This window comes from Triturus cristatus, chromosome 12 (genome assembly GCF_964204655.1).
Source record: "Triturus cristatus chromosome 12, aTriCri1.1, whole genome shotgun sequence".
NCBI classification, from domain to species: domain Eukaryota; kingdom Metazoa; phylum Chordata; class Amphibia; order Caudata; family Salamandridae; genus Triturus; species Triturus cristatus.
The window spans coordinates 657669294-657695559 of record NC_140595.1 but is presented as its reverse complement, the minus strand read 5'-3'; the positions used below and the strand labels follow the sequence as shown (position 1 = coordinate 657695559).

The 26266-nt window shown below is 47.1% G+C and overlaps 1 protein-coding gene across 6 annotated transcripts in view; it reads left to right on the top strand.

Annotated features, from left to right (window-relative positions):
- Nucleotides 1–26266, top strand: part of GSE1 (Gse1 coiled-coil protein) — a 1027427-nt gene that overhangs the window by 697600 nt on the left and 303561 nt on the right. The window lies entirely within an intron of this gene.

Here is a 26266-nt window from a genome sequence, read left to right as displayed (position 1 = left end):
GAGGTTATGGGAGATGCTGGAGGGGAGCAGAGGGGTAAGATAGGGAGGTCGATTGTCATTAAACAGAATTAAATACCTCGGAACCTCAGTCAATGAAACACAGTATACTTCTGAAAGACCACAGAATTGCACTTCGCGATTTCATGGAACTCTTAGCTTATTTTTAGACCATTTGTAATCCAGGTAGGTTTATTGGTTTGCAATGTGTCTTTCCCCAGTTGTGTTGGAGGATTTTTCTTTGTGTTTTTGAAAGCAGTCGCTTGGCATCGGTATGAACCCTCACTTCCAGCCTGAGATTTCTCATCTGTAATCTGTGGCAACAATTGATGGCTTTGAAGGTGCGAGCTGAATAAATCTGCGGCTGCCGGAGCTTTTAAAGTGCTTGTCTTAGAGACATATTCGGTCGCTTTGCGCGACGGACGGGAGATCCATCACCTCACTCCTGCACGCCCTCCCCCATCTCTATTTTAATTTGCCAGTCGCATGGTTTCAGCCACCAATATCCATCCATATTCGTGTCAGCTGGAGTGCCTAGGTCCCTCTCAGTCCACTAATACATTTTCGGCAACATATCTGCTCAACATTCTTGCTCGTATTGTATTTTTTTTTTTTAAATGTCCTTGTTATTCAGGTAAAATCAGTACTTTATATTGTGTCCTCAAAACATGGCCTTTGAGGATAAGTCTTGCTGTTTCAGGCATTTCTCCCACGTCAGTATACAAATATGGCGGCCATCTTAAAAATCTAGCTGGAACATAATGAGTATGTAGTTGTAGATTTCTTTCAATCGGTGGTAAAGAAAATTAATGGGTTGGGCTACTGCAGATGTAGGGACTATTTAAAAACCTTTTCCAGTGCTAGAGAATGGGGATGTCTTTCAATTGTCTGCATGCTAATGTTTCCAGAAAAGTTACTCAGGTGTGGCATGTGTGTAATGCAAGGTTGGCGCTGAGGGCTAGAGTAGTTCTCATACTTTCTACCCATTTAAACAGCTTGAGACTTTAGTTGGGCCCGGATTACAATTGGGCTATTAAAAACCAATCCCCGGGAAAAGCCTTGCTTATGCCAGCATCAGAATTCCAACTAGAGCGGTAAACACCACACCCCTGTCATTTTCCCCTGGTAAATTTAGGCAGGTCAGGTCAAATCGGTCATACTTTACTGTAGCAGACATGTGCACTGAGTTCAGATACATATGGGATTCATTGGAGAATTGACCAATTTTGTAGGTAATTCCTCATTTTCCAGATGAAAATTCGGATTAGGGAGTGTTTATTTATCTGGTAATTACCACACCCTGTGGTGTTAGTATTTATCTGGTGCAATAAATACCACCATTGTTTTTCTGGCCCTATTGGAATAAGAAACTTTGTGTGAGGCTTCACCCAACTCCAGCTCACGCTTCTCAGCACGAGCAGGGGATGTCTACAGGTGCCACTGGGAACTCGGGCACGCCGTAAATATGGCAGTTGTGCCGGTCCCCGGGATGCGTCTCTTGCGGGGCGGGGTCAGCACGCCTGATGACGTGGCCGGCACCCGCCCCCTGCAAGCAGTGATTAGAGGATTAGGCAATGCCCCGGAAGCGCAGAAAGCACTTCCAGGGCAAAATAGGTAGAACAGGTCCCGGTTCAATCTGGTATTTCGGCCAGATGCTCCTTTAAAAAGAGGGCGGAACAGCGGCACGGTCTTTTACTCAACGCTTTGGGAATAATCATACGCCTCCGTCCACGCGGCGGTGGTCACCTTAACCCAGCATCTTTTTTGTTTACCCACCCACCATCCCCTGAGGCAGCAAGTTTAGGAAATATTCATGTGGAGGCTGTGTATAATGTTTTTTTCACTTGCTGATTTGAATTTGGTTGGTTTTCCTTTTCAGGTATTGCAATGTTGTGCTAAGTATGTCATATCGAAAAGTTTTGTATTACAGGGCAACGTCATTCTGCTTGTTGTATTTTATGTTTGAGTATCCTTGGTCTTCGGGAAGGTCATGCTTGGTCAGCCAATTTTTCCATCTCTTCATAGGCATCCAGTTATTTAATGGAGACGCCTGGTGGGCCAGTGGTCTCTCATCACACTCCAGGGGGCGTTTACGGCTGGTAGGCTGAAAGGTGCAGGGGTAGGAAGTTCTGCTTCCAGCAGGCCCTTGGGCAAATCCCCACACAGGCACATGGGCGCCAAGTTGGCATAACATCAGTCCCTGGGAGGTAGTATTGGAGTGCATAGGAGGTGCCTGAGGGAGGGAATCTGATGGGCAACCGGGCGTCCTGTGCAAGGTCACTCCGGTAAGAAGGGGGACCTGGCAAGTAGTGGGGACCAGTCATGACCTTGCACGTAGGCTCATCAGGGATACTCGGAAAACACAATTGTACATATTTTAGTTTTAGGTTAGGTATGGCTATGGATTAGACACATGTTAAGGTTAGCCATAAAGATGTGTAAATACATTGTATATGAAATGTATAAAGTTATTGAATATGTGTAGGGTTACTGCTCATTGAAATGTTTCAAATTTTAATTATGATTTTTTTCAGTTTAATAAAATATGGCCGGAGTTATCTGACCCCTATTCCAAGATCTGTGTTGGATGGTGATTTATTATCTGTGCCTCGGTGGAAAGGAGGGGACGGAAGTCCCCCCGGGTCTCTGGAGGGAAGGTTGGGGTCAACCTGATAGAAGGGGACTCTACAATACCTGGCCATATCGCACTGAGCTCCAATCCCGCCTTCTGAATGTTCCGATATGGTTAAGCACCTTCTCAACAATGCCACTTTTCGGTTTCTCTCTTTTGCTCTTTCCCTTAAACCCCTGGCAGGTTTGAAAAGTGTTAGTTTTATGCTAAATGCTTTCAGTACAATGTGCTGTTCTTCAAATAGTAGGTTCCATGCTGCTTCCTTTTCTGGACCGCGCGCTGTTATAAGCATGCCAGAATAACCCTTTTACCTTCATCTTTAACAATCAGTGTGAGCCCCCCAACACTTCCAGGCGGGCCCCAATGTATTAAATACTTCTTCATTCACAAACCCTACGATTTTAAAAATCACTAGCGTAAAGTGCAATGTAATAGACCCATTTTGCGAGTTGGAAAATGCGTTTTTTGAGTCAGAACGTCCACCTACCCCTTTGTATATTCTGTCAACCCAAATCGTGAGAAGCAGAAATCCATCCTGGGAGCCATTGCCTGCCCCCTCATATGTATTCTCAAAGAAAAACATTTTGAAAAGCAACATTGGTCCCTTTGAGAAACATGGGCAGCGACAAGGAAAAAAGTTTCCTATTTGAGAGTGCACACACATCAGTGGTGGTCTGCAGTTACTTGCCGGCCAACATCCGATTGTAGCCAATCACAGAACGTGACAATAAGTGACCTGCGTAATAAATATTAATTTGACAGGTAATCCTGGGCGGACAACTACGCTACGCTTGCGTAGTTTGTGCTACTTCGCGCTACACTAATTGCACGTAGCACAGTGCAAAAACGCGTAGCGTAGCTGGCATGTTTTGCTCGCTCACGGTCCTCAACGTCAAGTTGGCAACCGCGAGTGAGCAAAATGACATCCCGGCGAGACTTTTTCCTTGTTCGCGATCAGCAACATCAAGTTGCCGATCGAGAGCGTGGAAAATAAACCTCCCTGCGAGATTCTCAACACGGGGAGGTCAGGTTTCTCATTGCGAGTGGTTGCGTATGCTCGCGACCGCTCGCGATGAGAAACTACCAGTCCGCGTTGAGAAAGCTGTCGCTTGAGTAAAAATCTACTCAAGCGGCAGAAAACGACACCTCGCACTGTGCAAGATGCCGTTTTCAATGATTGCACAGTGCGGACAAGCATCGGGCACTGTGCAATCATCGCGAACAGCGCACTACGCAGTTCACATAGTGCTACGCGTATCTCGCGAAGTGAACTTTGCATAGCTACGTGTAGTGCTACTACGCGAACTACGCCCAGGGTTATTGACAAGTCGTTCTGCAACCCCCTTTGAGTGAAGATTTTGCGATGAGGCCTATCAGAATATAGACTGCAATGCAAAATCAGAAACAGGATGCAAAAAGCACAATTGTGTCAATACAACTGCTTCTTGGTTTGGTAGAATGTACTGGATCGTTACAAGACCCTTCCCCCAGCATTCGACCTGTATTTTTGTGAACCCTTACTACACTGGCATTAAGATTAACTCAGTGTAGTTTTTTGTGCACAAGACACATTTCAAGATGGAGCAATTTAGTACCCTAATCTTTCTTCCACAGGATTCAAGTGACTCAGAAAATGTGGTTTTCGACTCTATTTAATTGACTGGCAGGTGGGTGAATTACTGTGCTCAAGACGAGTTTCAAGCACATATTGGCTCTCTTTGCTGAGTCGTGCGCTCTTGGTAACTTAAGTAAAGCACATACCAAGCAGGTGATACACCCAGCTTCTGCTTGCACCTGATTAGCTGATTGGAAAAGCAGCCGATCAAAGCATGCCTATATTCAACTAAAACTGTATTTGGGTCCGAAATAGAAAAGGGTTATATAAACCCTGCTGATTTACAACCAAACTGTAAAAAGTAAGAATTCCCAAACCGTAATTACAGAAGTGAGGACCATTTATTGAACAGCAAGGAGGCAGCTCCTAGTAACTGCTTGAACCTCAGGCTAGAAGTTGTAGACGTGTGTAATTCCCTCTTAAAAGTTATCAAACTAACTTCTAAACTGTTTTTCCAGTAGAGACGTTTTCCAGCTGTATGTCCCTGTGTGCAAATGTCACCCACTCTGCAAGTGAAGCTCTGGTTTCAAAACCTTTGTGAACCCTGGTCCTTTTAGGTCTGTGTGACCTACTGTTAACAAGTCTTTGAACTGGCCATGTGGAGAATGATCACAGAAAACAGAGTGATGCGAAGGAACAGATCAAAATGATATTTCTCTCAAAATATGAAGGATACCACAAATTACTCCTTCACAACAAGTTACTTATATATTGAAATAAATCATCTATTAGTCATATCATTGTTTGGACACAGTTTCACTTGATAAATCTCTTTTTATCAACATATCAAATACAATTTCAAATATTCATTTCGAAGAAGGGAAACACCAAAAACATACAAAACAAAGGACATTTAATCCATTCCTTATTCCCCCACAAAAAATAATGGATGTAACCACTATTATCATGAACATTCCATTGTTTAAAGAAGCCCCATGGAATAGTACTGGGGGGTGGAAACAATTACACCCCTATTGCAATATATTAGTACTATGTATATCTCGATTCAACAAAAATTTAAATTCTTCCGGGGCTCTTAGTATTAAACAGTAGTCGACGCGTTTCAGCCCAACTTGCCTCATCAGGACTAGAGTATATAAGGATATATCTCCTGGAACAACATCAAATCAGCAGCAATCCAAGCAGTCTAATTCTAAAGCAGTCATATATCCATGGCGAGAAGATGGTTCTAAATAGAAAAATCTATTGGGCAAAAGCCTGTAGGGTCAAATTCAATGCGCGCAGGGCTAATTACTCCTGTCGCCGCAAAATCGTCTGTTCATATTCTACAATCTTGAATAATTTGCAGTCTCCCGCTGGCACTGGTTTCAAAACCTTTGTGAACCCTGGTCCTTTTAGGTCTGTGTGACCTACTGTTAACAAGTCTTTGAACTGGCCATGTGGAGAATGATGTCACAACGGATGTCAAAACCCCTGTTAAAACCACCAAACAAGCAGACATTCTAGATTGTGTATTGGTGATTGCTAAAGATAAGGGACTGGTCAGAGAGAAATATTTATGTTCTCCACACTCTATGCCCCCCTTTAAAATATAGATAGCGGTTTTTTTTTGCTCCACCCAGAGGGGTATAACTTCCGCACCTCATGCTATTGGCTGCTTGCTGTGCCTTTCCCCCAAAGTGCTTCCATTTTAGTGCACATGGGACTATTTTACATTGGAAAAGTACACTCTGTCATCACGCTGTTTATTACATTCAGTTCTTTATTGATCTCTATTGATTCTATACATGAAAAAATCCCTTTTTGCTATATTTTTCTAAGATTGTCAAAGCCAAAAGGTAAGCTTCTGTGTGATAACCATCATTTGTGCATGCAACAAATGTAAGCAGCATTTGTTAATGCCTGTGTTTACATGCATTGTCAGATTAAAGCCAGACCAGTTGTCTTTGTTTATGCTTGGTCTGCTTTACTGTGGCAGCCTAGACATGATGGAGACTTATGTAAATAGAACGAGCATCATCCTATATTGTATACTTTGTGTGGTCATGAACTAAAAGAAAACCTGTGGCCCTGCTGTGGTAGTTTCTAGTCTCTGGTGATTGAGATTTGAAAAACCACTTTCTCACCACACAAGCCTGTGCCCCCTTAGGCCTTGCACCACATGTTGTATGCCAAAGACCTCTTCTGTCCCCATAGCCTCTCCCCTGCACCCTAAGCAGCTGGAGGGTGCTGATCTCCAGTATACCATCCGCGCCACAGACGTCTTCCCTGAATCCCTTACTCCGCTGCAGTCCTCCACTCCTAATGACCTGTAGCATATCCCCTGCAACCTAGGCCACCCTCTGCACGCTTCCATGCCAATCATGCCCCTAATGTCTCACAAACACCCACAATGTCTTACCTGCTCTCAAGGGCTCTCCACTGCCACCCAGCACCTCCCCTGCACCCCAGCACTACTTCCGCACACTTTCAAGCCCCAACGCCTGCTAAGTGGTTTATCATGTCACTAACTCCTCCTCTGCACCCAAGCACCCTAACTGCACACAGCATCTTACCTGTGTCCCAGCACTGGCTCTAGACATGTCCCCTACATTCCTGTTTCCTTCCCTGCAACCAGCATTTCCACGCACACCAACACCTCCCATGCGTCCCACTCCCTTACTCCTGCATCTGCCAATATCTGCCCTACATCCCTAATTCCTCCCCTAGACCACAACAACTTCACTGCATCTCAGCATTAGCTCTGCAGTCTCTAAGGTCTGCCTCTTTCAACTTCTCCCCTGCACAACAGCACCTTTGTGCACCCCAGCAGCTAACGTGCACCCAGTTCTACACACTCCATAAGCCCTGCACATTTTAAATCTCCTTTGTAACCACTAGTCTGCCCCTGCACTCAACCCCTTCCCTGTGCATTCCAGCCTTAGACCTGCACTGGCAAACCTCTTCTGTACATTCCCAAAATCCATTCATGCACCACAGCTTTTCTCTCTCTCTCTCTCTTCTCTCTTCTCTCTTCTCTCTGTCTCTCTCTCTCTCTCTCTCTCTCTCTGTCTCTCTCTGTCTCTCTCTCTCTCTCTCTCCTCCCCCCTCCTTGTAAAATCTTTATTTGCCATTCTACATCAAACGCGTTTCGGTTGTAACCAGCTTTGTTCACCGATAAGGCACTTTTATCATTCGTCTTTTAAAACACAAACCATGTGACATATGTAAAAAGTGTATATATAAGCACAGACCATATTTATACAAGAAGCTTGTTGACAAATGCCTCCCCATGGCACCTCACTTCATATGAAGCTTGCTTGTTTAACCTGCCCAATCTTCCCACCTCTTGACTCCCAACACCTCCTTCTTGCCTCTCGCTGTGGACGTTTTCCCTGACAAAGGCTGACAGCAGCCATTTCCAAGATGGATTGATTTCATCTAGTGCACGCTTTATGCTGGGTTGGTGATCTGGGGCTCCCTGTTTGTGGCAAGCCAGGATATGTGGCCCCTCAGGTGGGGTCTTATGTGAGCTAGTGGGTCTGCTCAGAATCTGGCCTTTCCTGTGGGCATAGCAGCCTTATGTTCGTATATGCGCCATAACCGGGGGTGTTTCTCCACTTCCCCTTCTACCTCCTGGCTCTTGGCGCATCTTCTTCCCTTTGTCATATGTGCCACTACTGAGGACCTTTCTACACATGCAATGCTGACTCAGCACTCTTGGCAAACCTGCCTCACTGCCTTATAAGTGGCCTAACTGGGGACTTATGCCAGTCACATCCTCGCTATTGCCTGCTTAATACTGAAACCAGTGCTTAACTTGAGCAGGTGGTTTCCGGAGCTCAGCACCGGTTCTTAATCATCAACACCGCCGCTTTTCATGAGCACCAGTTCAGGACACATTTATTTATAGTAGGCATGAGGAGATTAAGTGATATGGCCAGAATCACTGGATTCCGAGACTCGAACCTGGTTCCCCAACTCCGAGGCCGGCAGCTCTGGCCATTACGCCACATCTTCTCTCCGCTTTCATGTTTGGTTCTGTTTTAGGCCGCACTAACAAAGAAGCTGGTGCAAGCTGCCTCCTGACAAGAGTCCTGGCACTTTTTTATTTTTACAAATTAACCACTAACTGGAACGTGCCTCACATAGCTGTCATCCAGCCTCATATCATATGGATAACATTCAGCTGGTTCTCTTTCTTCCATCCACCAGCAGCAAGCATGCTGAGACATGTAATGTCACTTTCCCCGCTGGATGCATTTGTTGTTGAGACCCTGTGAGAAGTCGCACCTCTTATGCCGTCGTTGCCCACCAGTTTTCTTTTTGCTGGGCTGCTGGTGCTCTGACTGTGCATTGAAATTCACTAATCTGGTTCTTGTTGCATGTGTGTCCCTTAACCCCTTCGCTGCGGCGGCGTGAATTCCGCCGCAGCGCTGGGGGGCTGAGGGGTGAGCGTGGCGCCACCATGCTCATGACGGAACCACGCCGTCATGAGTCACGGGCGAGCTGCTCATGACGGCGGGGTTCCGTCATGACTCCGCCCACTCTCTATTTCGCCCGCACAGGTGGGGAATTAGAACCGCGTGGGAGGAGCGGCCGCCAACGGCCGCAGCATGACAGAACCACGCCGTCATGAGCACACGCCGCCCGTGGCTCATGACGGCGTGGTTCCGTCATGAGCGCACAAGGGGTTAAAATGTGAAGAAAGGTTGGAAGACTAATCATATGAATGTGTATAATTGCATGTAGATGCACTGTAGTTCGTTTCTCCTCTGCAGAACCATAACCTGCTTATTTTTTAGGTCTCGCCTGACCCAGCGCATGCGCTGGTCTGGCGAGACTTATTAAGAGGGCTCCAAAAAGTGCTACCAGGCCAGCCTAGAGCTACAGTGCTGCGATCGCGATCACTTTCGCGGCCGCACGGCCGCTTTGCATAGCCAATAGGTCTCGCTTTTGGGACCTTATAAGTATTTAGCTACGCAACTGTTGCATGGCTAAACACTTATAAGGTCCCAAAAGCGAGACCTATTGGCTATGCCAATGCTTGTTGTACTGAGGTAGCCTGTTCTCTTTGCTACAATCCTGTCTAATAGCACACAGGCAAAGACGAGATAGCAAGGGAATATGTAGGGAGGGGACTAGACCCAGCTTCATAGGATCAATTTTATGGCAAGGTGGAAGAGAGGACATAAATAGGGCAGGCCTGCTTAGGCTGCACCTAGTTGTTTTTAGAGTCTGCTGTTGATAGACCTACTATGCACCAGTCCTTAATTTGAGCCGGTGGTTTCCTGGGATCGGCACCAGCACTTAATTGACAACACCAGCAATTATGACAGCTGTCACATGGGGGCTCTTTTTGTGTAATTTAGAGGTGAGGAGAACAACAGTTGTGTTTTAATTTAATATACATTAAAAACAACAAATTCCTGCCGCCCAAGCCATTCTTATAACTATATTCTATATTGTTGTAGTCTGAATTGTCACACTTGTAGCATGTGATGGTTAGTAGTTGTGTAGGTTTTTCACTGGCAGCACCAGCAGTAACAGTGGGTGGTGCAAGCTTCAGTGGCCTCCCTTCGAGGGCCCGGACACTAATTTGTTTACAAATTAAGCAATGCTGTGCACAATACCATTTATTGGAGTGGGCTTTGGGTCATCTCATTGCTCATCATTTATTTTCTTTCCTGTCTATTTTGCCAGCTTTTTTATGGTTTTCCGTTTTTTAACTTATGTGTAGCCCTCCGTTGGGGCATAACTGTTTGCAATGTTTGTGACTGGATGGTTAGTAACGTTCCACTGCTTATATTTAGTGAACTACTTTTTTTCTTTTTCTTTCAGCACTCCATGGGAGGGGCTACGTTTTCTTGCTCTCTCCGCACACTCTCCTTTCACCCTCACCCTCAAAAAGCTTGTGCATTGATTCCCCTGACCATCCCCGTCTCACCTTGTTTTTCAATTTTTCACCCCCTTCTAACCCCACCGTTACACACTTCTATTGGGTGGTATTAGGTTGCGCCTCCTCCATTGCTTCGCCCACCCATGCCCACTCCATATATATGTTCATGCGTGGTGGTGCATGAGCATGTTGCCCCTTGTAGATGGCATGGCAACATACAGCACCTTCAACAAAGTGACAAGTAAAGCCTCATGCCTGTGTCATGCACGGCACCGCATAACTCGATGCCACCAAGAAACAACTTTCCCGCCCCTGGCTTTACTTGGACAAACCATTGGTTATCATGCTCACTCATGCAAAACACATCCATGAACGGAAATATGTGACGGGAGTGTAGCTATGGGGGCCACCAGGCCCATCCAGTCTGCCTGTCTCCTATAGATAAAGACCATAGGCCCATCCACTCTGCACATTCACTTCCAGATACAAACCCGCAGTCTCCACAAACCTGCCCACCAGGCACCGAGGTTGCCAATTTCAGGACTGCTAGCCATGTTAACTTTACCCATCGCCTGCATAGATGGACTCTGAGGTCTACCCAGGATTGCCTGGTTCCCTGCGGATAGTGGACGGAGCGTCCACCCTAAAAATGGGGTGTGGAGGCGCAGCTTAGGATACGGGCCCCCGTGGGCAAGGACCGACGCGCTCTGGCGGGATGCCTGCCACGGGCACTTTGAGCCGGTTCCTGGTCTTCGCGCCTTCTGTTCACTCAACCGGATTGGTGAGTGACCGGAACTGCGTCATCACTGAGCGCCGCAGAGGGGATGGCCGGGTGAGGGTATAAAGACCCTGGGCCCATTGGCCTTGGCCTTTCCTCACCTGGTCATCCCATCGGCGCCACCAGACCGGCTCATCGTTTTCTCCTGCCCACCTTTTATGCAGCCCCTGGGGAGCTCGGTGTTCGAGGGGCGGTGCCCACTGTGAGGACAAGGGTACAGGGGTATGGCACCGCCCCTCACAGATGCAGGTGCGTTGCACCTTGTGTGGTCCAATGGTGTCCAGGATTGCATGGTTTTCCCTCCTTGTGGTTATGGTCTGTGAATGTGCAGGCAGTTATTGCCATGTGAATTTTATATTTGTTTTTACACAGAATTTATGGTTTTATGCACCTTCTACGTGTGATGTTTTTTACCTGATAAAGAAATTGTTTAATAAAAGACCCACTACTAAGCTTCTTGTGTCCTGTTGGTAGCTTGTTGGGGTGTGGTTTGTGTCCGGCACTATCGGGGGTTCCGGGTCCTAAGAAAGGTGTGCGATGCAACCTGCCCACTGTCTGCTTTCCCCTCCACTCTACCCAGTTTCACTGGACACAGCCTCCTCTGCTGATGGGTCACACCAAGTCCTTGCCCATTTCTCTGCTGGGAGAAGCCCTAACACGCCCACTCTGCCTGATTAGGGTGTAGTCATCAATGGCGCAGCAGGTGCAGTGGCACTGGGTCCGAAACCCCGAGGCACTTAGAGAGTCCCAGTTATTGCCCTTGTTTGCAGCACTATGTCTAGGCACCTTATGCCACTCTGCTATCTGTAATGAAGGATCAAGTCTCCAGTCCGGTGAAAGACCTTTAGACTTTCAGGAAATGACGTCGGGCACCTCGAGCAGAGATGCCAGGGCCTACAATCTACACAATGGCTTTGCCTGATTAAAGGACCCGCTCGCGCTCTATCTGCCGTTTTGCGCATTGCCTGGCACCCTGCGCCAAGGTGGTAATGGAACTCAGTTGCCATTGTGGTGTTTATCTCGCGTTTTTTTCCCCCATGGTTTGTTTTTGATGTGTTTTTGTTCGTTTGAGGCGAATCTCTCTTTGAGACGTTGTGAGGGCTGCTTTATGCAGGCATCAATTGCAGACGTGCAGTAAATGACGGCCCCTCTACGCCGAGCCCATTAGAGCCCGCTCTGATATCAAAGCTGGAGCCTCATGTGTGAGGCCTCAACAAAAAAAAAATCTTATTAGCTGCGAGGTTCGCGAACGCCAGTTTAATTGCATCTCTGAATGACTGCGCTGGGGACGCGGGAGCGGCATTTCACTAAGGTCGGCGTCGGTGGCGGCGCGTGCGGCCTCGCGCCTCATCACCTGCCATGTTAATATGTAAAGAGCATGTCATGGCGGCCCAGGAGAGGCCTCGCGCCGGCGGACGTGCTCGCACAGTGGCACAGGCGAGGTCGGCTCGACGCTGGCGCGAGCGAAGTGACGTCTACCCTTGACATTGAGTCACCAAAATGTCAGGCATAAGGGAAGTGATATTCCGAACTCCATGACTTTCCTCTCCAGCAACATCACAGGGTGATGTAAAGTGTGTGTGTGTGTTTTTTGTTGCTTTTATAAAGAACAAGCGCTTCAAATGACCTCCCTGCATTCCAGTGCTGGACCGTGTGTCTGAGGTTGTGTGTGTTTCCATTCTTCCAAGCTGCCCCATGTCAGAGGTGACACTGTCAGCCAGTCAAGCTTTCTTAGCCTTCAGGAGGTTTCATACTGGCGCTGGTTGTGTCCCTTTCAACACTCCACGTACGGGCTCGTAAATGTTGACTGTTAAAAGCCAGATGTCACACATTATATGGGGCCATGTATCTGTCTATCTGAAGTTTTCCATTTGGGATGTCTGAATATAGCCTTGTCTTTGTGGCGTGAGGTTTTGTGTTTCCTCTATGGTTGTGTGCCATGGGGTAAGAGTTGCTGTGACCTGCCGAACAAACCCATGCGGGGCTGATGTATGTCCCAAGTCTTATGACCCCTTGTCCCACCCTATACTCCTCAAAATCCTCACATGGGCTTTTGACGGTTTATAGTAGGGGCAAAGAGAATGCATAACAGAAAGCAAATGTAGCTGCTGCAGCCCTATTTGCTCTCTGCTCCTGCCTTCATGGGCTCTCTGCCCTGGGGAAGCAAGTGTAGTGACTCACGAGAAGCTAAGGGCCAGAGGCAGCTCTCTCTCCTTGACCTCCATGGTTCCTGCTGTGGAAAATGTGGGGTTTTTCAGAACTGGCACAAGCAATTTCACTTCAGCACAGGCCCTTATGATGCCACTGAGGCAGTGGTACAGAGCCGATACCATCTACGCTGGCACACACAATGTCACTCCGACACTGGCACACTGTCTCTCGCACATTGACTGTCGCTCGGACATCTGCACTCTCAAAGTCATTCAGGCACAGGTGATGTTGCTGAGATACTGGCACATGCCATGATGCTCAGTCACTGGTAAACACTGGATGTCAAATAAACTGGTTCCCATGAAGGCACAAGTATTTCTGCTGCACCAACTGCACCCCATACATCTATTCCCCTTCCCATGCACACACATACCATCATCAGATAGGTACCACCCTGCCTCATGTACAGGTCTTACTCTGCAAACCTACACACAGCCACCCTGCCCCGTGGCCTACGCCAGGGCCACACCCACTGTGCCCGATGTCCGTTCCCCAGCGTACCACATGCCAAGAACCTAGACATACCTATTACTTCATACAAAATCGACCCTTCTCTGCTTAAACAAATAGAAAGACATTTGACGAAGACAGTAACACCCTGAGTCCTCCGGGAGGCTGCTGACCTGCCTCTGGTGCAAAGCTTGTAATCCCTACCTTTCTGAGCGAGAGAACTGCAGCTGCATAAGGAGGCGTCGTGGCATTAGCTTTGTAGGACCCACCGGCAGCATTCTGTTCAGTAGGCCATGGCGGCCTCCTAGGGAGTCCAAAAAAGTGTGGGATCAATGTAGTACTGGAATTGCTTAGTGCATTTCTGAGTCACCAAGAAGTCCTGCTTCACTCATGTCAATAACATGATGTGTAATTGTACGGTGCACGTTCAGCCAGAAGGGCATCCTCGCCCTGAATAACAGATGTTTATATTTACCCTACTCAAAGGTACTCATTTTATATCAATGCAAATCAATTCTACTCACATCATCCTAACCCTCTGTTAACTCCATGTTCAGCACCCAGGGACCCGGTTCATCCCCTCTCTTCAACCTGTATACGGTCCCACCTATGAAATAACTTCAGATTAGGGCATCCTATTTTAAGGTTATGCTCAGGGCACCCACCTGCTCTTCATAATTCAATGACCATTTTAAGCAAGTCCAAAATTCGCTTATAACTGATAGATTAATTGATGAGTGAATCCAAGTAAAATTAAAACTTGGGTAGTCCGAGCTAAACAAGCATTAGCAAAGCCAATAGGTCTTGCCTACATGAGGTATTGGATTTGTCAATGGCTTAGCCATGTGGGCAACTCGGCTGCAAGCAACAATGGAAAGTAGGCGCACAGGTTGGGGTAAGCAACGACAGAATAGAAGGAGTGCAGGTGAGGGCAAGAAGATGGCAAGCGAGGTGGGTGGCAGAAGCACATGCGAGAGAGCCTGCTAAAAAGCTCACACTCTGGCTGAGTGTTTAAAGCCACACAAAAAGGTGGCACCCACAAAAACGAGCAGTGGACGGACACAAATAATGAATCCATGATCCAGGGGAGGTAGAACTGCATGAAAAGGAAAGAAGCCTACGGAAGCTGACCATTAAGAAGCAAGCAAATGAGAGTGACAAGGTAGCCAACCAATGGTTATCTATAGGCAGTCTATAAACACACTGATAGAAAACAAAATATCTTGACGAGACCGTGCATGTGCTGTCTAGGCAAGCCTTAAAAACTCTTAGCTGGGAAATATGCTTGTGGCAACTCAGGCCTTCACCTGCACAAGTCACTAAGGAAAACGTCTGGGTGCTATAATGGACGAAAAGTTGACCCCAGGAGCGTTGACAAACAGTGCTGACAATCCTCCTTTCTGTGACAGTCTATGCCAGTAGTATGTTTCTGAAATATCAGGCTGCAGAGTCCCAGAGACTACACAGTGCAGAGAAAGGGGTAGCCGTGGCCTTTAAGTTTAATAACTAAACTGGTCCAGCACTGCTCACCCTCCATTGGCTTGCGGTGCCTGAGAGGATTAAACTTAGGTCCCTATGTGAGTACACGAGGCAATGTATCAATAGTGCGCCATTCTTCCAACAATTCCCCTTAGATAGAGCTACTAGGAGTTTGCGTTCCACCCATCTCCAACAGCTTCTTATTGCACAGGTGTGCAGGTGTAGAAGTGGGTATGACCCTTTTAAGTGATAGCTGCTCATCTATAGAATTCTCACTGTTGTTAAACCTGCAAAAAAGCTCATCTTTTCTTCAGGCACTGCCTGAAGATATAAGTCTGAATAAGGTGGCTACTTCCCTTAAAGCACTAAGAAGCCTGTTGTTGGTGAGCACAGCTCTTTAACATTGGTTGATTCATTTATTCAGGGTTTGTTGGTGTGGGCCACCTCCACAAATTGTATACTGTCACTTCTGAACGGTGTCCACAGTCCTGGCACTATCAGTGGTCATTAGCATAACATAACAAAGGCCATGTCAAATGGTACTGACACAGTGGGCCAGCAAGGAGGTATTGGCTGAAGACCATGCCTATAGGACAGTGCCTGTATGGCACTGCAATACGGCTTTATCGAATTAATACTTGGGGGCAGACTACGATGCTGGTCGTAAAGCCTCAGTCCAGCTGGCTTCCCACGGGCTCAAGGAGCCCGTCGGCAAGTCGCAACCGGCCCGTAATCCATATGGACGGTGGTTTCCGCCGAACGGATTACAATGCACCGTTTTCGGCAGGGTTTCCATGCTGGCCTTTCTGACATGGAAACACTGTCGGAGAGTGTGTTTGGGGGCCCCTAGCAGGACCTCCTTTCCCTTGTGGCTTCCGGCTGGGGGCTGAGGGAGCACCTATAAACCCTGCACCTTGTGGCAGGCACCTTGAGGTGCCCCCCACAGGGTGCAGGGATTAACAGTCTCCCATTTCTCTATGGGAGCTTTGTGCGTAACACAAACCCTCTTAGAGAAATGGGAGAATGCGATCGCACCATCAATCAATCAATCAATCAATCAATCATGGCATTTGTAAAGTGCACTACATAACCGCGAGGGTCTCAAGGCGCTAGGGGGGGTGGGGGGGCTGCTACTGTTCGAAGAGCCAGGTCTTGAGAAGTATTCTGAAGTTCAGAAGGTCTTCTGTCTGCCGTAGGCGGATGGGGAGGGTGTTTCATGTCTTGGCGGTGAGGTGGGAGAATGATCTGCTGCCGGCGGTCACTCTTCGGATGCGGGGGACGGTGGCGAGGCCGCAGTCTGTGGAGCGGAGCTGGCGGGTGGGGGTGGGTGTAGAGGCTGAGTCGGCTGTTGAGGTACCTTGGTCCGGTGTTGTGGAGTGCCTTGTGTGCGTGGATGAGGAGTTTGAAGGTTATCCTCTTGTTAACAGGGAGCCAGTGCAGGTCTCTCAGGTGGGGTGTGATGTGGCTGCGGCGAGGGATGTCAAGGATCAGGCGTGCGGAGACGTTCTGCATGCGTTGAAGCCGTTTCAGGAGTTTGGCCGGGGCTCCTGCATAGAGTGCGTTTCCGTAGTCCAGTCTACTGCTGACGAGGGCCTGGGTGACCGTCCTTGTTTCGGTGGGGATCCACTTGAAGATTCTGCGAAGCATGCGGAGGGTGTTGAAGCAGGAGGAGGAGACGGCGTTGACCTGCTTCGTCATGGAGAGGGTGCGGTCGCATCATAATTCGGCAGTTGGGACCACCGGCCGGAGGTCAGTTGGTCCAGTTTCCGCCACAGTGCGGTCAGCGGAAACTTCGACCAACACCGTAATAGGCCCCTTAGTGTGGAGCGGACCGTCCTGCAGAAAATATATCCTTAGAAGCACCAAAAAAATCACTGAAAAAACATACATTAACAAACTATCAACAGCTTATAAATATCATATTGTAGAAACAAAACACACAATTTCCAGAAGAACTTTCAGGTGAAGGATCATTGTTGTTATGAACCAAGAAACCTGAAAAAACTTGAAATATATGGATACCGACAGCAAGAGAGTTTAAGTGTTGTTGTTGATCTACGCTGGTGAATATAATTATCTTTCACCTTCTTTTCTTTTCAATCTGTAGTTATCCTAATTTGGTTTGATCCCAAATCAAGAAAAAAAGGGCCTAGCCATAGTGCTCAACCTTCCAGGTATTTGAGACATGAACTGTCTTAGTTTGTTCCATGTCGTATGCGTGATGTCACAAGTAGCGTTGTGATGTCACAAGTAGCGTTGTGATGTCACAAGTAGCATACAGTTGCAAGCAGAAAGAGCAAAGTTCAAGATACTCAACAGTTGAAAGCCGTCTAGTATGCTCAAATAGGTGCTATCAGGGTCCTTCTGTATTTGTTAGGTGCAATGACCCCTAGGGGGGAGGTCCTTCCTGTAACACTGGCAGCTGGTTGGAGAGGAACAAGCAGGAAGTTGGAAGGCATCAGGGGTTGGAGGGAGGAGGGCAGTTACCATGTGACGCAGAAAAGACCGGAGGTGACATCAGCCGGCCACTGACGGATGTTAATAAGTCTCTATCCACCCTGAACCTTAATTTCTCTACGCTCCCACCCAGCTTTCAGACACTTGGCAGCAAAAACAGGGTCACGCAAACAGACTTCAGCCGGTTACTGTGCCCAAACTAAATAATAAATGTCTATCTAGCTGCTAAATTCCTTAAAAAGTGGGATTTCTGTTTTCAGCTATGAGGAGCTTTAGTTATAATTACGACTCTCGGTTCCGGGTTTTCCGTTTTTATTGATTTTTGCACATCAATAGGAAAACCGTGTTTTCCCTGTCTATAATTATTTTTTGAAAACGTTCAAATACTGAAATTTGTTATTTTTTAACTGTCTCTATGCTGTCAGTCATGACCTCGAAGACAAAAGCTGTTCATATTCACAACACAGAAGGGTAAAAATAAAAAGGTTACAATTTCCTAATTAAGTTTAATAGCTGCAGATGTCCATATGTGCCAACACAAACATGCAATTGATTGCAGGTGCTTGTGTTGTTGTATTCTGTTTGTTTACTGTGTGTATAAATCCACAGATATTGAAGAGTGACTGTAGATTTAGCAAATAAATGAATGTCATAATATACTAAGTGCAATTTAAGATTTTCAACAGATAAAAAAGAAATATGGAATAATTAAAATAACATGAGAAATGTAAATAAATACAGGGGAGAATGTCAATTAAAAAATCCGGGAAAAAAAGGGAGCCCTAATTATAGTTTTGCATGTATGCAATACCTCACTCTGCCTTCCATGGGTTTGGTAGAGAAGGTTACAGGGACCCACCCATCCCTCTGCAGAGCTCCCACAATTAGATTGTGCACCACAGACTTGTCAAATATCAGTAGTTAAACACAAATCTTTTTCTGTTGTGCAGCAAGAAACCACAATTATATGTGAGCCTAATAAAAAGTTCCATCCTTGCACAACTGCATTTTTTCTGCATTAATTTTTATATGAGCTTATATTTTTTATTAGAAAAAGGCAGGATCTCCTCCGCAACCTATTTTTTTCCTGAAGCTATTTTTGTCAAGATGCTGATAGGGCAAGGTCCATAACCTAAGCCTACAGGCCTATGTGAGGTCCTGTTTCCTTGTTACAAGAGAGCTCCTCCGTCAGATGGTTTCACCCGGCACGAGACCATCTCGTGGGCAGACTATGCAGTGAATGTGGTTTCAGCACATTGCATCCGTTCTTTGCCAAGTTCACGAGAATTCGGAGGCGTGGGTACCCCGGGGCCGGTCTCCTGTGCGGTTTACGGTTGTGAATGGGCCGGTTGATCAGCCCGTACTGAAATAACTCGTTGCGGCTGTAGCTCCCACTCTTTTACAGTAAGAGAAATGCCCAGTGGTGCTATGATTAGAAAGGATCAATTGTCTGATCAGGTTCTGTGGATCTAGTGACGATACAGGGATGGTAACGGCTGTGAGTGAGACACAAGGTGACAGCGAGTGAGTGGGAGCCATACAAGTATTCCCTGAAGTAGTAATGGCCAATCACAAATCACCTGACTGGACCACGAGCTCTGCCTGCCACCAGGCTACCAATCACGGCCTTTACATTGACGTCACATGGCGAACTTATGATGACCTCAGAGGTTCCCGGACTTGACCGCAACACAACTAGAGCGTAGCCACTGCCCTGCCACCTCCTGAAAGGATAGCAGGCGCGCAACACCCATTGGACTCGCAGGGCTTCAGCCCCCCCCCCCCCCCCCCCCCGTCGTGTGTGGCAGCCCGGGATGAGACAGCTTCCCCGGCAAAAAAGCAGCCGCACCCGAGCACTTCACAGGTCTTTTAAAGACCATTTGCATGTTAATGAGGCCTCGCTGTTGTTTCACCCCTTCTAAGAGCCCCTGCAGCTCCACTCTGCCTATTGCGTAAAGTTCAGCCCCCCCCCGAAATTTTTGCTCAGCCCCCCCCGAAATTTGGCTCTAGTTGCGCCTCTGAAGGATAGTGCCTCTACTTGTCAGAATGTGACTTGGTGCTATGTTTGGCCTGTGCCACCTCCCCAGAGCAAGACGTATGTTCTGTCAACATGTGACCGGAGCAGGGCGGCTGCCCTTCCACAGTGACCCCGCCTGCCATTGAGTGACCCGAGCATGACCTCTGTTCCGTCAGCATGTGACCGAAACACAGCCTCTGCCCGGCCAGCGCATGCCCTGCCGCATATTCTGCCCGTGGCGCTGTGAGGAGAGCATGACCTCTCTTCTGCAGCAGGTGACCAGAGCACAACCTCTGCCCTTTCACCCTGTGACCACATGATGTGGCGCAACCGCACACTTCCCTTTACCAAGTGTTCAGAGCATCACATCTGGTGTACGCCTTTAGTCCTGAGAAAGTGTTTCCTGCTCCATGTTGCCGAGTGCACCACTGATCTCTGCCCTGACCACGTCTAAGCCCCTCCCCCCCAACCCCCGCCACACCCAGAGCAGAACTGCCATGTACTGGAGTTTAGTCTCAGTCTGAAGAAGGGTTGGAATCTGATGCTGTCCATTAGTGATGTGCATTGTGGGGAATATTTATCAAAAGGTCACACAACGGAGGGCAGCAGCAAAGGTGCTGCGTTGCGTGAACAGGAGAGAGCTGAAAAGCGTCATACAGGGCTTTAAGTGGGCCGGGTCTCGACGGTGCTGAGCACCGGCAGTTTTTAAAGAGGGCCTCGAAACGGGTCTCTATCGGGCTCTGTTGTGTGTCCTGGCGCAGGCGGTCCATTTTTTGTCCGGACTGCAGTGACAGCAGGCACATCAGGTGCACGTGCTCACACTGCTCACTTCTCGCTAGTGGAGAAGTTACGGCATGACGTCATGCCAGGTGAGCGTTGTAGGGGAAGTGAAATCCTTTAAAGAGAGTCATTTTCTCTCTGGATTTCGCAAATCATCTTTAAACTCAGGAGCAGCAACATCGTCCTGGTGTCACCAGGGCTTTAAGTGGAAGCTTTTTCAATATTATATACAAGCCATAGTTGCTGCTTATATATCTTGTGCAACTAACAACCATTGACAAAGCCAATAGTCCAGACTTGTTGTAGGTATGATGTTACTTGTTGTATCATGTATCTGGATGCAGTGACAGAAACAGGAAAATACAAGTCGGGTGGCACACAATGCTAAGCACAGATTTTTAGCTTAAGCGTTTTAAGCCACACCCTTAATTACATTGGCCACGCCCCTTTGAGAGACCCTCCAGTTTTTTCATCCCACTTAAAGCCCTGGCGTCATAGCTACTAAGATATGGCACTCTTCAGCTCGCTCCCTGCGCTGGCGCACTTGTGGATGCCTAGCACCAATGCATGCGCCCTTGCACAGTGATGCCAGCGGGCCTGTGTTAAGGGCAGGATTGTTTTTAGACAGGAAGGGATACTTTTGTGCACTAAAACAATCCAAACAGCCATATTCTCCTTTCTATGCATGATGCATTCTGCATCACGCATAGAAAGAGGATGTAATGAGCAGAAATAAACATATTTTTCTTTGTTACAGGTCTCTGCGGTAGACATACCAATTCCAGGTTTACAAACCTGAGTAAATCTGGAATTGCATGAAATCCTTGGGTTGATGCACAGGAACTCCCACTAGTAAGAAATGCAATGCAGTGCACGCTGCTGCGTTACGTTACATTACTTTACCAGGCCACGAAAGGGCACGGACACCGTGCCTTGCGTGGCTTTGCACATCCCAAATAAGTGTTTGCATTGCCCTGCATCGCCTTGCACAACATTAACCACAAGCATGTCACAGCATCTCCTCCAATAAAATACAAAAGTAAGTGCCTCGTATCAGTCCAAACAACAGTAAGCTCTCTGTAGCCTATCATACATTAATGCATTAAAGGCACTAATTATATTTTAAAGACATAAGATCCATCGCCAACGACATATGCGTATAGTGATATTTTTTTATGAGTAACAGACTATTGGGGTATCATGAATCATAAATAATTAATGACATATCCCAACACATTAAAATGTATCGAAAGCTTACAAGTAGCAACTCGTCTCAATTGCCACAGTTCTTACTGGTATAAAAAGAAGAAAACCACGACCCAGAGCTGGATATTCATTTATTTATTTATTCGCCTATCCAGGATATTCACCAAGTGCTGAATACTACCACTGTGCCGCCACTATAGAACATACTTAGGAAAAGTACAGAATCCAAGGAAAGACTTTGATGAGAGGGCTAGAATCCTGAGCGGACTCGGTCAGATACACCTGTTCGGTATTGCTCCGTCACATCTTGTTTCTACCCATAACATCAATAAGCCTACAAACTAGGCAACGGCACAAATCATGTTAAAATCTTCAGGTATCCAGTAGTTCATGATCCAGGATGACCTGCTGGTGTTTCAGCACACAACAGAAGTAAAGGCTGCCTTCTTCAGGATTAAAATTGTAGCTCGAATGATGAAAAGTAGCAAACCAGTGCTGTTTTTTAAATTAAACGTGAGCCACCCAGAGTGTGCCGAGGCCAAAGCAAAGCTTGGTCTCGTAGTAGATCAACTATTCACACAATATTTGGAGCTTCTCCTGGAGCCAACAGAACCCAGAATATACACATGTGCATTTGCGTCCCTTTCTCGAACCCTCAACTCCAGCATCCGACATAGCAGATGCGGAGGTCACTCCTCCTACCTATCAGTGCAGAAATGAAATAAGCTACCCTTTAATCTTCGGACCTCCCTATCTCTTCCAGAGTTCCGAAAGTCCCTGAAGACATAGCTATCCGACTAATCAGCTGGACCCTGCCAGTGCCTGGATACCTTCACGGGTGACAAGTAGTGCTCTACAAGAATACTGATTGATTGATTGACATGTTCAGACTTTGGGCGAACACTTCAGTGGCAAAGTGAGCAAGGGACCCACGTCTGGGCATACCCTGCCAACTTAGGGCAGACTTTGGATCAGTGCATCCTCCATCATATGTGCTCTGATTTACGTTTGCCTGCATCTGCGTCAGTACGCTGCTCTTTCCTGAGGTGTCTTTTACTGAGTGGCTGTTGGCATTCTCTTAATGTTTGTTTTATGTGTGTCAGATAGGAATGCTCAATGAGCCAGGAGACCAAACTAACAACATTCTCTTCTTGGTGTGGGTGGTGGAGTAAATGCATGCCTAATTGTCCCTCGTTTCTGTTTTTTATCTACTTGGATCTACAATAAACCTGTTCTGCATGTGACTGCCTGGTTTCAGTCTCCCGTTTCCTCATACCGACTCGCATTGTTACAATATGTTCTGCCAAGCTTTGATTTGACCCTCTCAGACTACAGATGGCAGCTACCGGTAAAGAGGTACAACAATCCCATTAAACTCGGTATTGTTTCTGTTGCACCCAGGTGGCAAGTGAGACCTCCAGTTCCCTGTTGTCATGTTTTCAGAGGGTCTCTGGATTTTGTTTGTGGGGATTCTGTTGTTCTTCCTTCTCTCCCCACTTTGAATTGAAGTGTGACCTGAGCTCCCTTCCTGCCCGATATCTTCTGCTCAGTGATTTTTTGTTTTCCTCATTATGTTTACCTTTTCCGTGCCTTCAGAATGCCACGTAGTGCCACCATTCTGCATATTTCTATTGTTCATCATCCAGCTCTCTAGTAGTTGTTTGACCAGATCCAACATGTTGATATAATTTGTTCTTATAGTTGAAATACCAAGCCAGTGCCCTAATCCGCACTTATCATTTCCTCATGCCTGTATTCAACGTTTGGGTTGTTTCCAGTGATCACTGTATTGGTTATGATTGATTTGCTTCTGTGGAAGTTGGTGGGAAAGGACTTGGCGTCATGTGGTCCTTGACACTAGCACTGCCCTGCATTCAATGCCCAGAGCCTTGCTCTGCCATGGACATGAATCTTTCTGCTGGTATTGGGGTTTCATCCGTAGACTAGAGATAATGACATTGGGGGTGCATGCTCTAGTCGGATCAAGTGGTTGTATGTATTTCGTTGACCTTTGTGGGGATTTCCGAATGTGGTGCCTTCTGGAGTCAGCAGGCTGGGGTTTATTTTGTTACCTGGCACAAGTGACCCAGGATGGATGGCTTTTTCTGATCCCAGAGACAGATGCAGGCTTCCCATGCTAGCATAGCTGGTATTCCCAATCCTCTATTGCCTCATTTTTTGCTACCTCTTCATGTTAGATGCTTCTAGCTCGGAAGTCATAGACGGCAGTGTGAGTGGTGACTTATTGAATTGCATATTCTCTGGTTTGCTCACTTAACCTGATTTGCTTGTCGCTGCTGCTTTCTGAACCTATTTTTCCATTGTGCCGTTCTTTCTGGCTGCAGCCCGGGCTTCTCGTACCCTGCCATTTCCCGCATTGCAGTTTCTATAAAGAAATTACAGGTGTAAAGATTCAACCTTTTCTCAGCTCCTGCAGCCCAGTAGCTCCAACCAAGAAGATTCTGGTTTCATTCTAATAACCCTGGTCGGAATGTATGAACCGGCAAAGACTTTGAAGCGACCCTGTGCGGCTAAATGTTTCAGAGTGCCAAAGGGGGCTTCTAGCTCAGTTGCTTTTTCGGTTTTTTTTTTGCACTACTCTTCGAGCCCTCTTCCGTTGTCCATCTTACAATCGGGACAGACGATATGGCTTCTGAAAAGGTCTCCATTTCTTAAGGTTAGTAAAAGGACCCTCCCCTCTGAACCTAATGGAAAAACTACACTAAAAAACTGGGGCCCTCGACTCGTCAAAATTCTTATGCTCGAAGTAGGCACACCTTTGAGATCAATATCACAAATGGCAAACGCGTCCCTTGTATGGCTTCCAGGTCAGAACCCCCCGTATCCTATATATGGGCTGCTACCCTTGTTCCTGGATACTTCTATGTCCCATTCATCAAAAGGACCTATGGGATATTTATAAAAATATATGGAATGTCCTCACATACCCCCCTTGGTGTCATGCTTCATCATCGGTCATCCTGCACTCACCAAAAAATTCTCTAATGGCAGGCGGGCCCTCGCTACCTTCGACTGTGTACAATGAAAAAGAAGGGGGCAAGGGATCCAAATAAGTTGTACAATTCCCGGTCACCTACCCTATGGAAATTTACACTGTACTAGGCGGGTGGTGAGGGGAAGATTAAAACAAACAAGCATTGGCATAGACAATAGGTCGCGCCTTTGGAACCTTATAAGTATTAATCATGCAGTACAATATCCTTGGTGCAACAACATCAACTGTTGCATGTCTAAACACTTATAAGGTCCAAAAGGCGAGACCTATTGGCTATGCCACTGCTTGTTTATTCTAGGATCCACCTCTTGGCAACATGGTCTTAGCGGCCCTGATGATAAGATCTGAGAAGAAAAATCTGTACAAAATTAATGCAATGATGATTTCAAAATGAATTTGATATTTAATTGTGAAACTGGGGAAAATGAAAGCTTGGCACGATATACAAAATCCTGGAGTACGTGTTAAATATTTGGTTTTCCACATATCGAGACGTTGCCCTTACTTAGCAGGTCATTGTTAATTGAAGTAGCCCCTGTGCTGAACCTGTTCAATATGTCCAGGGTCACACGGGATGCAACGCATCCGATAGGGCAAGCTGAGAGCATGGGTGAGGGAGGCGAGTCCGAGCGAGAGAGAGAGTGTGAGGGTGAAACAGTGTGTGACTGTGAGAGAAGTGAGTGCTTCTGAAAGCATGTGTGAAAGAGAAATGTGTTTTAGAGAAATGTGTTTCAGAGAAATGCGTGCGTGAGAGAACTTGGGTGCGTGTGTTTGACAGAACGTGTGCATGATAGACAACTTGAGAAAAAGTTCAGATATATGTGTGTGTGTGTGTGATAAAGTGTGTGCGCAGCCCATGCAGGAACTGCAGAATCGCCCCACCACGAGCATGTAACCTAACACGCTACTAAGTCACCCCCGACCCCACAACCCACCCTACACAAGGGAGTTGTAAACTCTGCTCCTTGTTTTACAATGGGTGGCAGGTACGGGTCGTTGGCACCGCTCCTGGGGTCTCAGCTGAGGTGCCCCGTCAATGACAAGTGGCCCTTAGGCCCTGTGGTACCTACACGTGCCACACACTGCCCTGGCTCTACAATCAGCTTATGACAAGTGGCCCCGAAGCACTGTGGTACCTACAAGTGCCACACACTGCCCTGGCTCTACAATCAGCAAATAACAATTGCCCCCTAGGCACTGTGGTACCTACACATGCCACACACTGACCTAGCCCAAGGTTCTGTCAATAATGCCACCATGGCACTGCCATACCTGCAATGACCGATTCGTATGCTCAGTCTGTGAAGATTACCCCCGAGGCAGTGCGGTTCATGAACGTGCCACACAATGACAGGCCCTACAACCAGCCTGTGAAGAGCAGGGTCACAACACTACTGGGGTGCTGCACGCACACAGCTTGATACGTAGCAAGCACACTCGGAAACCAAGAGAGCGAAACACACACACAGAGGGAAAACAACGAGCACGCGAGGGAGAATCAGGGAGAAATAACAAAATAAAGAAAGATCAGCTATAGAAAGATATGCAGAAATCAGATGAAACAGAGATGACTGGACAGGGACAAAAAGCAACAAGCACACTAGTGGAGCGCAGGCGCGCGCCACAGCGAGACATCTGTTTTGAGTTATCGCGCAAGCGTCTGGGCACGATAATTCAAAACAGATACTGCCTGTGTGGGTAACCGCAAGCAATAGGCTGTGGGCGGAGCAAAGGCGGGACATGCACCCACCTTTGCCCAATTGCGTGCTGTCTTTCTTAGAAAGACGCA